Here is a 14,322-nt window from a genome sequence, read left to right on the forward strand (position 1 = left end):
GCCCCGCGGGCCGGGGCCGCCCCGCGGCGGCGCCCCCCGGCCCCGCCGCTTCCTCCGCGCCCCCGGCCCCGCCCCGCTTCCCGCCCCCTTCCCCGGGGCTGCCGGCGGCGGGGCGGGGCGGAGCGGGCCCGGGCGGAGCGGGCCGCGCCCCGGGCCAGGCCGGGGGCGGAGCGGGGCCGCCGCCGGGCGCTATTTGGGCCATGTGACGGGCCGGGCCCCGCTTGCCGCGCCTGGCGCCGGGAGGAGCCGGGCGCTGCGGCTCCGGCCTCCCCGCCGCGGCGGAGGAGAGGCGGGCGCTGCCCTCTCCGCGCTCCGCTGCGCGCCGCGGCCCCGGGAGCAGCCTCCGGCCGGGCCGCTGCCATGGTCCGGCCGGCAGCCTGGGAACGGTAGGAGCCGGCGGGGGTCGGGCGCGGTGCGAGGCGGGTGCCCGCGGGCCCGGGCGGCGGCGCGGCGGCCCTTCCCCGGGGTGGCGGCCGCCGGCCCGGCTCCCCGCAGCGGGCTCCGGGCTGCCGCGGCCTCGCCTCCCTCCCTCCGTCCCTCGGCGGAGGCGCCTCGGGTCTCTCCTCCCCGCTCCTCTCCCGCCCGTGCAAGCTGCCCGGAACCGGTGCCAACTTCAAAACCAACAAACGCCAGGCTGGGGCGAGGCCAAGCTTTCTGACCCTCCCGAGCAGCTCGAAGGCACTTGCACGGTGGCTCGGGCAGCGTCTGGTGCTGGCTGTGGGGCTGCCTGTGAGCGTGGAAGGCCCTGTCCCCGGGGAGCACTGGTGTCAGTGGGGCACGGTCACGGTGGCTGGGCCCAAAGCGCTGGGGCTAATGGGGCACCCGTTGCTTAAGCAAGTATCGGGGCCCGAAGAGCTCCCAGCGTTTGCAAGGCTCCTGGAGCTGCGGTTGGGATACGGTGAGATGGGTGGCTGCCAGAGGCCAGCTAGCGTAGCTGTGTGTGGATTTGAAAAGCAAACACTGATAATGTCAGTTCAGAGATCTTCAGCTCATTAAGGAAGTCGGGTTGTTTGTTCAGTATCTGTGGTTACAGTGGTGGTCTCTGGAGCACACCTTACAAGGCCTAATTAATATGTCTGGTTTTTTACTACATAACCCTATGCTAATACAATGGGAGCTTATGTAATCCTATATCTGAAGTACCTAGACTGTTGTTATGAGAAGAGACAAATCTTGCTGTAGCCTTGTGCTGAAGTATGCCATTTGTTCTCCTTATTACCTGGCTGAGAAGGGGGCGGTCAGTGTGGCTGATGACTGGTGGTGGCCGTGCCTGATTAGAAACCGATGAATTGTCCGGGCCATTGCTCAAGATAAGGAAGTTTACAAAATGATTGTAAAAATGGGAGTTGCTACTTTGGAGAATGATCAGCTCTTTTTTTTCCTCATAGCGATGCAGGATGAATTTATGAACCTTTTGTTCTAGAAGCAGTCTTTACTTTTCCCACCCCTCTAATGTCTGGTTTCTACACCAGATCCGGCATTGCAAAGCACAGTAGTATAGGCAGCTTAGTCTTGCTGGGTGCAAGCTGACTGCCAAATTACCAGGACCAAACGATGTGGAGTTTCCAGTGGCTTGCAGTAAAAGAGATCTGGCTATAGGATGGATGGGGTCAAAGTGGCTATCCCAGCCTACGAGGAAGGATATTTCTGCAGTGAGTTGATAAGGGAACTACTGGGAATGTGATGGAGCCGTGCTACTGTTTACAAAGTGAATGGCCATGCTGAGAAGCACTTCACTGGCTTGTGGAGGAGCGTCTTCCCTGCGCAACCAGCGGGTGCTGCGCCTGTCTCCTCCCTGCTCTGTCCGTGGGCCTGGCCACCGGCCCTGTCATGGCTCTCGGTAGTTGTGAAGATGGATGCGTAAAGCAGCAGTTTGTTCTTCTCCCCCCTTGAAGACAAGGGATGAACTTCAGCAGTGGATTCCTCTGGGAGGCATCGTATTGTTGCAGTACATCAGCAGCAGGCTTTTTGCAGCCTCTCTCCTCTGCTTTAGAGGTTACTGAAGTGCACTATAATGTGGTTGGAGTTTGTTTGTAAACTTATGTTAGATACTTCTGAGCTGTGGGTTTGTATTCCAGGAACTGGCTAGCTAATATGTGCTGCATCTGTGTAGAGTCAGTTCCCTGCTGCTAGATCCTGGATGTGGAAAATGTGCTCTGCTCGTGGCTCTCCTGTGTCTTCCCCCCCCCCCCCCCCCCCGGCCCCCTACATTTCCTTTCCTCAGAAAAAGTGAAAGCAGTCTGCAAGGGCTGCTTGTCTTGTCAAGTCTGTCTTGCAAGGGCTGATTAAGAATTCATGAAGTTACTGGAATTAAAAAATCTGTAGCTAGTGAGCCAGACAGGACGCTGTGTATGCCAGGCTTTGTGAATGAGTGCAGACCGTGCTGACAGTTCATCTTCCAAGTCACAATGTAGTTTTTGAAGAGATGTGGAAGGGAGTATGCTCTGTGCCTGGCTGAGGTTTGTGTCTCAGTCAAATTTTGTGGCTGGTGCCACTGAATATACTGGAATTGGCACCTGATAGGCTAGCTCCGATAGGCCGATGCAAGCTGTGCTTATTGTTTTGGGCTGTAGTATACATGTACTGACCGAGTCTGGAGTCACTGAGGGCTTGTGTTGACGAGGGGAGCGAGGATTAACTGATGTTGGCAGGGAGTATCAATGAGATGACCTCAGCTGGGCTGTGCTTATCTTCATGTCCTGTGGAAGGAGCCTTGTACATGTTTTAACTAGTAGAGTGATGTAGCATTATAGCAGTGGAGAGACAGCTTACTAGACCTGCATGGATTATACTAACAAACTCTGTTTTGGTATGAGTTTCCCTAACCTTGACTCTACCAAAAGCTGGTGTATGTGGCTGGCTGTGAAATTGCTGCCTTGCTCCTTTATATTTGCAAGCATGTGATGGGACTCAGCAAGTTAAGTTGCTGGTACAAGATACAAGTTGGACACCAGTTGCTTCCAGACAAAGCTGCGTAATGCCTGCGGAACAGAAGTGAGTAAGTGTCTGAGAACCAAGGTTACCAAACTGCAGTCACTGGACTGCTTTGCTGGTGGTCACTGCAGAATGGGTTGATGTCAAGGTGTTGACTCACTTCCAGTTACTGTGCTGCTCTGAGCAACCAAAAAAAATCTTCCCTTGAGTTACTTCATGTGAGTAACTGCTACAGCTGCCACTGTTTCAATAAATAATTGCTGGGGGGGGAGGGATGAGTACAGTTGTCCTTAGCAAAGATGTGATATGTGCTACAGGAGATGGCCAAACACACTCACGGTGTGAAAACCTAGCTTAAAAGTTCTAGTTTCCCAGCACATGGTGGGGAAAAAGTGCCACGGTTAACTGTGTTTCCCCAGGGACTACTAAAGCAGCGTCACCTCTTTAAGAGAAGTAGGGAAGGGGTTGTTCATAGATTCCCTTTGAACTCCGTACTGCTCTGCCCTCACAGGTAATGCTTTGGAAGCTCCTGGGCTAAAGTAAATTGGTCTGTGGCATTGATCAGGAAATTCTCTTCCAGGTGATCATATTTTGGGTGAAGTAGTATCAAGCCTAGAAAAAATATATAATGGATCTGTCATAGAAAGATTCAGCAGTCTGGTTGGGCAACTGAGTATAATAGGAGACTGAAGGACACTCTTGTGCATGGCAGGATGCCTTCCTGGAGGAATTACAGCGGGTTCTATAAATTAAATATAATGTATAAATGTAGTGATGAGTGTGACTGAGATGCAGCCTTGTCTTACAAATGGGAGGAGAGAAGTGCAAACCAAGTAGCCTGAAGGATATGAGCACGCTACTGGAAATGAGGATGTCTGGTTTGGTGCATACCATTGGGAGAACTCGTATGACGTTCATGTATGTCTGCTTCTGCTTGCCTCGCAGCTGGGAGGTCAAGAACAATCTGTCATCTACCCTGGTCCTTCCACCAAAGGACAGACTGAAACACTTAGCTTCTGCGCTGTCTCTGCCCAAACAGCTTCACATAAATGTCACGAGGAAAAAGTTTGAGAGCAAGGGGATGGATGTCTGTCAGTCTAGCTCTTTCACTGACTTTCTTTTGTCCTAGTTATCTTGCCTGATAAACTTGCAACTCCGTAGTAAACACATATATTGCCAGTGTTGTTAGGTATATGTTTGTTTGGCAGTTCTTCCCTGACTTAGTTGCAGGAGTTGACATTCTTGGTGGCAGTGAAATTCTCCTCCTGTTCAGTGATTGGAATAACTGACCAAGTACCAAAGTGCTAACAAATCCCTGTACATCTTCATAGGCAAGGCTTGACTTCCCTCCCTTGCAGTCAGTCCAGCTGGGTACTTCTTTTCCTTCTTGAAACATGAAGGTTTCTTCATGTCAACCAAAATGTCTGTTGCAAATGCATCCTATTATGGGGGATTTAAAAGCCAGCAACTTTCTAATAGTGACTTCTTGGCTAGTCACTAGACAATCTGTCACCATCTGCCTGAACCAGGGATACAGTGTGATCTTGAAACAAACCTGTCTGAGCTTGGAAGCAGGCTGCGCTAGTGTGGTTTTGATCCTGAAGAGGCTCAGGAGTTACTGATGCTGCAGAGTTGCCCATCTGGAAACAGTGTGTGACTAAGGAGTGTTTTTATATGGTGAATGCAATTTAAATCTTTATTCTGGGTGTTAACTGGGTATGGGAGCCGCTTTCTTCTGTAGGTTTGGGGCAGCACAAACTGCCTCAACTCTGTAGTGTTTAAGGGAAGGAAGTACAAGAGACTTTCCCTAGTAAAATAAATTTGGTGTGAGCTGGATGCTATACTGAGGTCCACCCTCTGCATGTAAAGGCAGTGAGTAAGGGTACTGACAGAACAGTCAGCTGAACCATGAATAATGTCCTACCGTTGTGCTGAAAGTGAGTAAAACTTAAACTGTCCCAGCCCAATGGACTGCCTGGGTGCTGCAGGCTGCCTTTGCAGGGGCCCCCTCTTTGGAAAGAGTACAGAGGGAAGAACGATTTCTTAGTGTGTTAACTATAAGTTTGAGCTCTGGGCCTGGACCACTGGGATGAGCAGATGCAAGTGCTGGCTAGTGAGATGGGTGCTTGGTGCTATCTCATGACTGCTGGGGACGGTTCTTCTTGTCACAGGTTGTCATGCTTGGGATTGGGCTTAAGGTCCAGAGCTTTCCAGGCCAGCTGGTGCTTGTGGCAGTCTGACAGTATTGTGTGTGCCCCAGAGAGTGTGGTTTAGAGGGATGAGTGTAGGGCTGCAAGCCAGGGACAGCTGTGGGCTGATCCTTTCTAGACATCTGACTTGATGTGTGGCCTTGCTTCAATCGCTCAACATTTGGCTTTGGGGTTTTTAAAAAGGGAAAAAATAAAGCTAACACTGTTCTTGTCTGATCACCTTTGGCAGGGATGCATACTAATACCAGGTTTTATTTAATGGGCTCTACCTTGTGGCTCATCAAAGCAGCTGGAATAGAAAAGACTTGTGATGCAGGGATTTCTGGCAGTGGGGTGGAAAAGGTGGGAAATGTCTTTTCTGTCCACAGTGTGGAAGTGCCACAGCTAGGAGTGGGAGGCTTAGCACGCCAACGACTTTCTAGTGTTTCATTCATGTGGTAGATGTCTTGCTGTCCTCCCTTCTGGTTTTGTGTGTTGTGCTTAAGCAGCATCAAACTTCAGCTTCAAAGATTTTTGGATTAACATCTTTTTCTGATCTGGATAGAGACACAGCCACCTGCCCTTGCCTTATCTTTTTTTCCTTAACCCTGGAGAGTCTTGTCCACTGACATTTTCTTGTCTTATGGCTCTGCTAGTTTTTCCTCTTCTAGAACATGGGAAGACAGACTTCAAACTGTGCTGCTACTGTATAGTAGTAAGGCTTTTAACCTGCAAAACTTCCCCTGGGAGGAGAAAGGTTTTACTTAAACAGATACAAAAAAACCCACCAAAACACACCACCATGTGCCTGATTTCAAAGTGAGAGCAACAACTTTTGACTTGAGAGCTTTGTGGCAGAAGGTGGTAATGTCTGAATGGAGTTACCAAACATGGGCTTTTTCTTTTAGCCTGGGAGGGGAATTTGATGAAGCTTGTAAGTCGGAGCAGCTGTGTAGATGTTAGCTTCAAACTGCTTTCTTTGGATAGCTGGTATGTTATCAAGTCAGGAATCTGTCCTGAGGAGATCCCAGATGGTGCCTTGACACCATAAATGTACAAAGGCACTCGGTTGCACAAAAACTGCAGAAACAACTCAGCGCTAAAGAACATGAGCCACAGATGGTAAAGAGCCAAGAAAAGCAAGCAAGGGGTAAGGCCAAGCTGTTCTCTACATGAGAAGGCTGCATTGGTCTTGGATGTTTAGAAATTCTTAGTTTAAACTTTTGTGAACTTCGCTGTGGATAACTTCTGGTTTGAATGGCCTTTTGGAAGGTAAATGCTACATTAAGTAGAGATGTGAAAAATGCCTGCATTCCAACAACAGTGTTTGGAGGCTTGAAGGAAGTCCTGGAGTTTGCCAATGTGCGGTTCTTACCTCGATACCCTAATTCATTGTCATATGGTGCTTTGGGATCCCTTGGTCTGTACTGGTGTAGCCTAGTGAGCTGTGCTGCAAGGAAAGAAGCATTGCTCCTCGGTGAGAGGAGAATAAGGACCCTTGAAATGCTTCTGAACAGTAGTGTTTGCTCCATACTATGGAGGAATTGGAACACTGGGTATGTGGAATGGATGGGGTTGGTGCTGTGTTGTCAGCAGTTCTACATGGAGCCTATCTCTTTGATAGACAGTCTCCCCATGCTATTTAAAGGCTGGACCGGTCATGCTATTGAACTTGGACAATGAGGGAGGGATTGCTTTGTTCCATACTAATCCCAGGGCACTAGTACATCTGGGACTTGAAGTTTCAAGTGGTGCCCATTTAAAGAAATACCTAAAACTTTATGGATCAGCTGGTAAGGGGTAAGCTGAACCGGGAGAATTAGCGTTTATGCCCTAGTTCCTATGAACTGTTGAACAGCTGCAGAAGAAACCTGTTGCCATTTTTGCTGAAAAGATGTTTGGGGCTTGTGTGAATCCAGAAAGTACCTGGCTTGACTCCTATGGGCAGGAAATGCAGTTGCTTAGACTTTCTGTTGTGGGGTTATATGATAGGCATGAGCTGCTGCAGGCTGTGCTGTGTTACCCTACAGCTTGCTGTCAAGGTTCTGCACTACTAGCTTGAACGCTTGGCTTCCTTGCCTGATGTCCACACAGTTTCACTACTAATGTTCTGGGGTTTTCCATGTGGCATGTTGTGCGCTTCCAGCTGGAACAAAATGGAGCTGGGGGTGGGAATGAATCAATCTAATGAACGTGTTTCCTTTTTTTGTGAGCCAAGGCATTGCTTTCCTCCCTGTTACCTAACAGGTTTTTTGGAGTGCTGTGTGTCCCTCTTGCAACACAGATCAGACAGGCAGTTATAAGGGGCTTCAGCCTCAGACTTGACTCTAGTATTGATTCAGGCACATGCACCTCTTAGATCTTGCTAGCATAGCTTAGTTTGTTGCCTAAGAGGAAAAGGGCAGCAGGGCTGCACACATGGCACTGATTCCAGCAGGATATTGCTGTAAGGTTAGGTATGTGGCATGCTGTCTTGCCAATGTACAGCTGCTGTGTAGAACTTAAAAAGGGGCAGCTAATCTGCTGTGAAGTGGCTGTGAGCTTGGGTAATGCTGAAAATCCTGGGACTGAAGGCAGACCAGCATGGTAATATGCTACTAGTTTTTCAACTTGTGGGTTTGACTTGCTGTATGTTGGGATGGGGAGAAGAAGAAAGGGCAAAGTGTGTATCTTATGTTTATTAATATGGGTCCATTTCAGTGGCTGAGGTTCATCCTGGAATTTGGATACTGTAGTTAGTTCTTGCTATCTGCCTTAGTTAATTGACATTGAGATGATCTACTCAAGGACCAACAAGCTGCTAAATAGTTTAACTTTCTTAACTCAGTGTTTGCAAGAAGCAGCTTTTGAAGGAACTGAGAGCTTTCTTGGAAGGTTCACTCTAAGCATTCCTCAGCTGAATCTTTCCTGTTTTACTGGGGTACTGGTGTTCCTCATGTGCTTCTGATCCTCTGGGTATGAGGCATGCCCAGTGGCTGTAAGATGTTGCCTTCCAGCGAGCTTGTTGAAAGGGCAGGTCATATGTGCCCACGCAGGCCCAAATCTGCACTTTTGGCATGAAGAACATTAAATCCCGAGGCTTTATCTGAGTAATCAGATAAAGCCTGGTGTGTGGACACTGAACTGGATTTGCAAGAGGCACAGCTTTGTGTGTCAACACTTTTAACTGGGAGGGGACACCTGACTAGAGGGAGCCTGGAAGGAGCAATAACCCACAATGGCAGGCAGGGTGTGATTGTGCAACTGCCTTCTGCTTGCTCCAGAGCCAGAGCAGTGCACTGTTTTACGAGGGGAAGCTTGCCAAGTATGCTGTGTCACTCCGGGATGGCAGATATGTCCAGATGTTTGCCTACAAGGAACTCCAGTGAATCTGCTGCTTTACTGAGCTTATTAGTTTTGGAAGAGGAGAAACTTTGCTGCTAGGTGTACTTGCATACATACTTGGTGATATTTTTTTCTATACGGACTTTCTGCTGTACGTGTTTTCTCCAAAAAGGAATTTGGCTGTGGTGCCTTCAATCTTTGTCCCTCAATGGAGGGATATGGTTTTAAGTGCATGCTGGTGTTCCCTTCCCAGCCAGACCCCTGTAGGTAGAACAGCTCGGCTTGCTGCCGTGGGCACAACCATGTGGCAGCACATTAACAGTGGGGGTAAACAGAATTTCCATTGACTGCACATTGCTGATGGGACATGTGCAGTGTCCTCTGACTAAGCTTAGTAGGCAGAAGCAGGTTTGGGCTTTAGGCCAGAGGGGTGGCATGGCTTTTGGTATGCATCTAGGAACATACAAGAGCAAGATAAGATATATGGCTTATCCTCAGCTGGACTGTGTCTTACGGGATAAGTGTAGCAATAATTTTCTGTGAAAATGGAGAAGGATGGCTGTTATTGGTTTCACTGTTTCTGGTAAGAAGCAAGAATTGAGTGGCTCTTAGACCTTTAAGTGGCAAGAGATTTCTTGATGCAGGTAAGACCTTAGTGGGCACTGGGGAGCAGTGTGCTGTAGATGATACAGTAAGATGGATGACAAATCCCTCTGTATTTGAGATAGGAGAAAGGTTTCAAGCTTATGGTTGTTAAGGTGAAGAGGAAGGACAGGGTATTATAACCAGCACTTGTTCGGAGGCATGTGCTCTTACGTGATTTGGATGAGGCTGTCTTCAAACCTTCCAAAAATGGCAGCCAATCTCAAGTCTAGACTGTTCTTGAACAAATACTTGGCCTCATGGGAATCTCCATTTCAAGGTGCAAAACAGTACAGCAGAAGGCTCATCAGTGATTTTACTGTTGAGATGGCTTTTGTGCTAATGCAGCATTCAATATACTCTTAAATCTTGTTTTGGCATGTCTAAGACACCCACAAAACAAGCTTGTCGTGGAAATTCTGTCTGACCCAGGGTTGTGGTGCTGAATAAGTATCAAATGGAAGTCCTGTCCTTAGGCCTGAGAGGACAAAGCAGAGGGCCCAGCAGGTGGCAGGCTGGCAGCAGTGAAAGAGATGGCTTTGCAGATTGCTGAATGTAGCCCTTTTTTCTTTGCAAGTCTGATAGAAAAGCTGGGCAGTCCAATTAATACATGCCTAGATGCCTTTATGCAGGGTGAATATCTCTGTAGCTAGCTTTTTCAAGTCCTAGTATGGTATCACCAAAGCACTGGGATTATGTGTAGGGGGTAGGTGTGTAGGGTGACTTCAGTTTATACCTTCATAGAGTATTAGAAGTAGTGTAATGAATTGATTGTAGAAATAAAACTGCAAGGTGGTGTGGTTTTTTTTTTGGTGTGAGGTTTTTAAGGGAGGAAAATACTGTTGGATGTGGTGGCTTTGTTTGATATTCCAGGCATTAGATGTTCTAGACAGTTTACATCTATTCCATGTTTGGGAGGTTGTGCGGTACTGAATGGTGGGTGGCAGTGGCCTTCTCATTACTTTCAAATTGGTGCTTGTACTCAGCAAATCTTGGCAAAGCCATCCAGCCTCCTCAAAAGAAGGAGTAAGGACTTCTGTACCAGCCAAAAAACAGTTGAACATATCTTGGCTGAGACTGACCAGCCTTAGAAAAGACAGAACCTTAGATACTGAAGGGAGCAGCTAGCATAACTGTGCTTGTATCTCTACAATTCTTACTCACTAAACTCTGAAAAGCAAGGCAGCTTATCTTTTCTGCTTGTTCCTAAGTATATTAAGTGCATCTTTCTTAAGAACAGATCTTTTGACTGTCTCTACAAGGTTTCTTCCTCTCTCTCTACTTAAGTTCTATTAATGTGTTTCAAAGAGTTTCCTAATTGGAAACTTTCTGTTGATGTCATGGAAGCTTTCTGCGGCCCACATCAAATAGCTTCATTCACCAGGAATTAAGTGACTGTACAAATGTTTATATTAAACACTTATTTAGAAGGCATGTTGACTTATGAGGACCCATGATGATGGTGGTATGTTGGGAGGATAGGTTGCCTGTACAGCATTTGTCTTGCCTTTAAACTGTAAAAGTACTAGCAGCTGTTTAATGCCTAGATAAGACAACTCGGGCTTGCTTACACCTAATGAACTTGTCCCATCCCTGACTATAGTGCTGTTTCTTTTCTCTTACATTGGAGAGGTTTTTGAATGGCTAACCTTAATGGAAAGGACTTGGATGAAAATCTCTGGAATAGTCACAGCAGAAAGCTGTTGGCTTAATTACAGGTACTGCCATTTTGCTGTTTTAGAGAGGAAACCCACAGTTTAGTCTGCTGAGAAGCCCTAGGGAGGGAAGGAAGAGATGGTGAACATGCATGTTCTTCAAACTCTGCTTACTCAGGCTTCTGTGGTGGTGTCAGGGCATTTGAAGGTGGAAATGCAAGGGATAAAAACCATCTTCGCTTGCCCTCTCACCCCCAGATAGACCTCAGACATCGAGCACTGGCCACCTCTTTCCTTCCCTGCAGGAGATTGTGTTTCTTCCTAATTTAAAGGAAAGATCTTTTCAAAGCTGCTTGGGGTGTTATGGAACCTTCCTTATGAAGATCATGTGCTAGTAGCTGCCATCTTTGCAGGAGACTGTCTTAGCAGGTAGCTAATGAAAACCTTTGCATCAGTCAGCTTTGCATGACTTGCTGGACTTCTGCACTAAACTTCATTATCACATGTGGCTGGGTACTCTCTGTATGCAAGACTGATACGTTTCATAGTTACGGGGAGCAGAGGGAAGTCTTGTGTAGAGCTGCAAACTGTTCAGTTACTTCGCTTTTGAGAGTATCCTTCCTCAAACTGATGTTGAAGTTGTCATGGACGCTTCTAATTGCAGTCTTTCCATGTTCCAGCATCATGCCTGTTGATGTAACTGTTGATGATGCTGAGCTGGGAGGCTTTTTGGAAGTGGATAATTTGGGAGAAATATTCTTGTGGCTGGGTGTAAAGATGGACTGCTCCATACAAGACTTAATCTTGTGAGTCTGGATGATTACGCTAAAGCGGCCCAGAGTAAAAATTACTGTGCTTTCAGATGCTATCTGAAAAGATGACGCTTAAAGCTCTTTACCATCAAAAAGCCTGTACAAATGTGTCTCTTTAGCCAATATATCCTATCTCTTCAGCAATATATCCCCTCTGCATGATTCAGAGCATGACTATCTCCTAACCAGTTGTTCTGGTTGCGTGTGCTGAAGCAACTGATGTGAACTGTTACTTCATAATCACTTTTTTCCAATGGAGAGGCACTACCACTATGTAAATTAGCAGTGTTGGACCTAATCATACAGATTTACTTCGTTGCTCAAACTAAATGATTGAGGTGTAGGTTAATGTTGGCACACAGGAGGTGATGAGGAAGCCACTTAAAATATCACTTGATTTACAGAGCTTAAGCTAGTGAAACTGTTGCTTAGGAATGCATTTCTGAGTGTTTCCCAGTAAGACTGAGGGACAAATTCCCCTCCTTGCCACTTGAACCAGCTGCTCGGGACACTAACCAGTAGTGAAGCAACTGTGAACAGTGCTGTAGGTGCATGCCTTGGTTGTGCTTTTTGGCAAAAACATTTGTTCTGCATTACCACAACTGTTATGTCCAGGAAAAAGTTGCTCTTGGATATCTGGCCACCTTACAGTGCAGATGTCCTCTGAAGGCAGCATGTGTATTCCTGCAGCCACAGTTTGTATCATGTGCTTTAATCCATTTCATTTTGGCGTGCTCTACGCTTTCAAATCTGTTTTGTGTAGTTGCACTTGTATAGGGATAAAACTTCAAGCAGTCAGGCTAGGAAAGGGTTTCTAAAATTGTGCTATGTTATGCAAAGCCTTTTGCTGCATGATGTAAGAACCCAGCTGAAGCTTTTGGTCACCCTGCCTATCTCAAACAACCATAGCAATTTCCAAGGACCCTTTCAGGTAATGGTGAAAGCAAAACATTACATCATGCTGAGACTGTGCCCAGCTATAGGCTTCATTCAGATGTACAATGTCTCTCTTCCTAATTATGGTATGTCCCAGGTCAATTATATTTAAACAGAGTCCAACCATGTCATTAAACTTTTTTGGCTAATGACAAGTCAGAAATCTAGTGAGGCATCATCCCAGAATGCTCTGCTTTGGGGAGTTGCTGTGTATGTTCCAGTAAAGCTGGCAGTGTGAGTTGTCTCTTGTGTAATCTGTCTGCCAGGAATATCCTCTTAGTTCAGCACTTTGTTGAGAGCTGCTGTGAGACAGCTTGTTGCTTGTGTGTATTCCTGGATGTGGAGGGCTCACCTTACTAAGCATACTGATGGAGTGGTTTGCTGAATGTTGACAAATGTCTCGGCACTGGTCTGTTGCATGTTTATCTGGATCTTCCTCTGGGTTTTTGCTCATATAACCACTGTTTGAGTTACATAGCTTCTGATAGCTGCCTCGGAAATGAGAGGTGAACGCATCTTTCTAGAGACTGGCAATGGGTTGGGTCAGGCAGAGTGTGCTGTGTTGGCTTCTTTTTGCTTGATAGTTTCAAGCATTTTAAAGGCTGGATAGAAGCAGCTTTCCATATTAACTGCTAATCAGTGGAAGGATGAGGATCCATGCTTCCACTGCAGAAATCATGGGCTAAAGTAGAAGAATAAATGTGTGCATGGTAATCAACATAGCATTTAGATTCTGCAAATCTTGTATTGGATCCATGTTTCATAGCTAGTTTTCATGTGAGCCGCTTGTACCTTGTACTTTTGTGCTAGCTATCTGGTCCTTTCTGGATGCTTGCCCCAAGCTCTAGCGGACGAAGCTTGATGCTACTAGAAGGCATGGGGAAAGGGCAGAGAAGAGTCCTTCCCCACCCAAAACCTCAGGATGGCAGATCACGGTGACCCTCCGTAAAGCTAATGAGTCTGCATAGTAAAGATATTTAGAGGGACTTACTTCAGACGTACTGGGGCAGTGGGTGGACAAGAGCAAGGTGCTTATATATTCTTCTCCCTGCTTAGATAGTGCAAGTGGCATTGCAGAATGTAAATTTTCTGTTTGGGTTGTTTCCAGTGGAAGTCCATTGTACGCCACAGCATGGCTGCTCTTCCTAATATTTTCAGTGCTGTAAAAGCTACCATCTCTTGCCCTAATGTGTGAAGTGCTAGTAAATCCACTTAACACAGCACAGTTGACTTACCCTTGATACGCTTCAGTGACAAACTTCAGGGCCTCTGTTAGGGGACTGGACTTGAGCACGTCTAAAAATTTGTGTTATATAACAAACTCATGATGATCCTGACCTGCCTCTCTGCAAAGAACAGACTGTACCAGGCAGACAAGAAATGCCAATGCTTTTTTCCTTTCTCTACTGGCTGGATTGCAAGCTGTTTATGCCCAAACATTCTGGAGGTGTTCTGCCATGGTGTGACTCTGCTTCCTTTTTGCTAAGGGAGATCCCTAGGAAACTGCTTTCCCTCTGGAGACTTGGAGGGGAAGAGGGAATTGGAAGCTGAAGGGGGGATATCGTGGGCTGGAGCAAGCCAAGGTGCTTGATTACACTAGGATAGCAAGTTTGGATTTGTCTGGACTCTTCACCTCAACTGGCTGTTGCAGCAATTGGAGAAGAGAAATTGCATCTTCCGGCTATGTTGTTGGATTTGGAAAGGGTTTTTCCACAGCTTTTGTTATGTTTTAAGGGTGGTTGTTGTTCCCAGATCAAACTTGAATAGAAAACATAAGGCTGCTGCCAGCTTTCTGTCACAGACACCTTTTATCTTGCATTCATCTCTTCG

At 46.9% G+C, this 14,322-nt stretch overlaps 1 protein-coding gene across 1 annotated transcript in view; it reads left to right on the plus strand.

The window, feature by feature from the left end:
• Positions 1 to 266: 266 nt before the first annotated feature.
• Positions 267 to 14,322, plus strand: part of SPSB1 (splA/ryanodine receptor domain and SOCS box containing 1) — a 39,288-nt gene continuing 25,232 nt past the window's right edge. Inside the window, exon 1 of the mRNA XM_082329299.1 lies at positions 267 to 386. The gene's annotated coding sequence lies outside the window, so the exon portion shown is untranslated. The remainder of the gene's footprint in view (positions 387 to 14,322) is intronic.

This window comes from Platalea leucorodia, assembly GCF_965183815.1.
Source record: "Platalea leucorodia genome assembly, chromosome: 17".
In the NCBI taxonomy this organism is placed as follows: Eukaryota; Metazoa; Chordata; class Aves; order Pelecaniformes; family Threskiornithidae; genus Platalea; species Platalea leucorodia.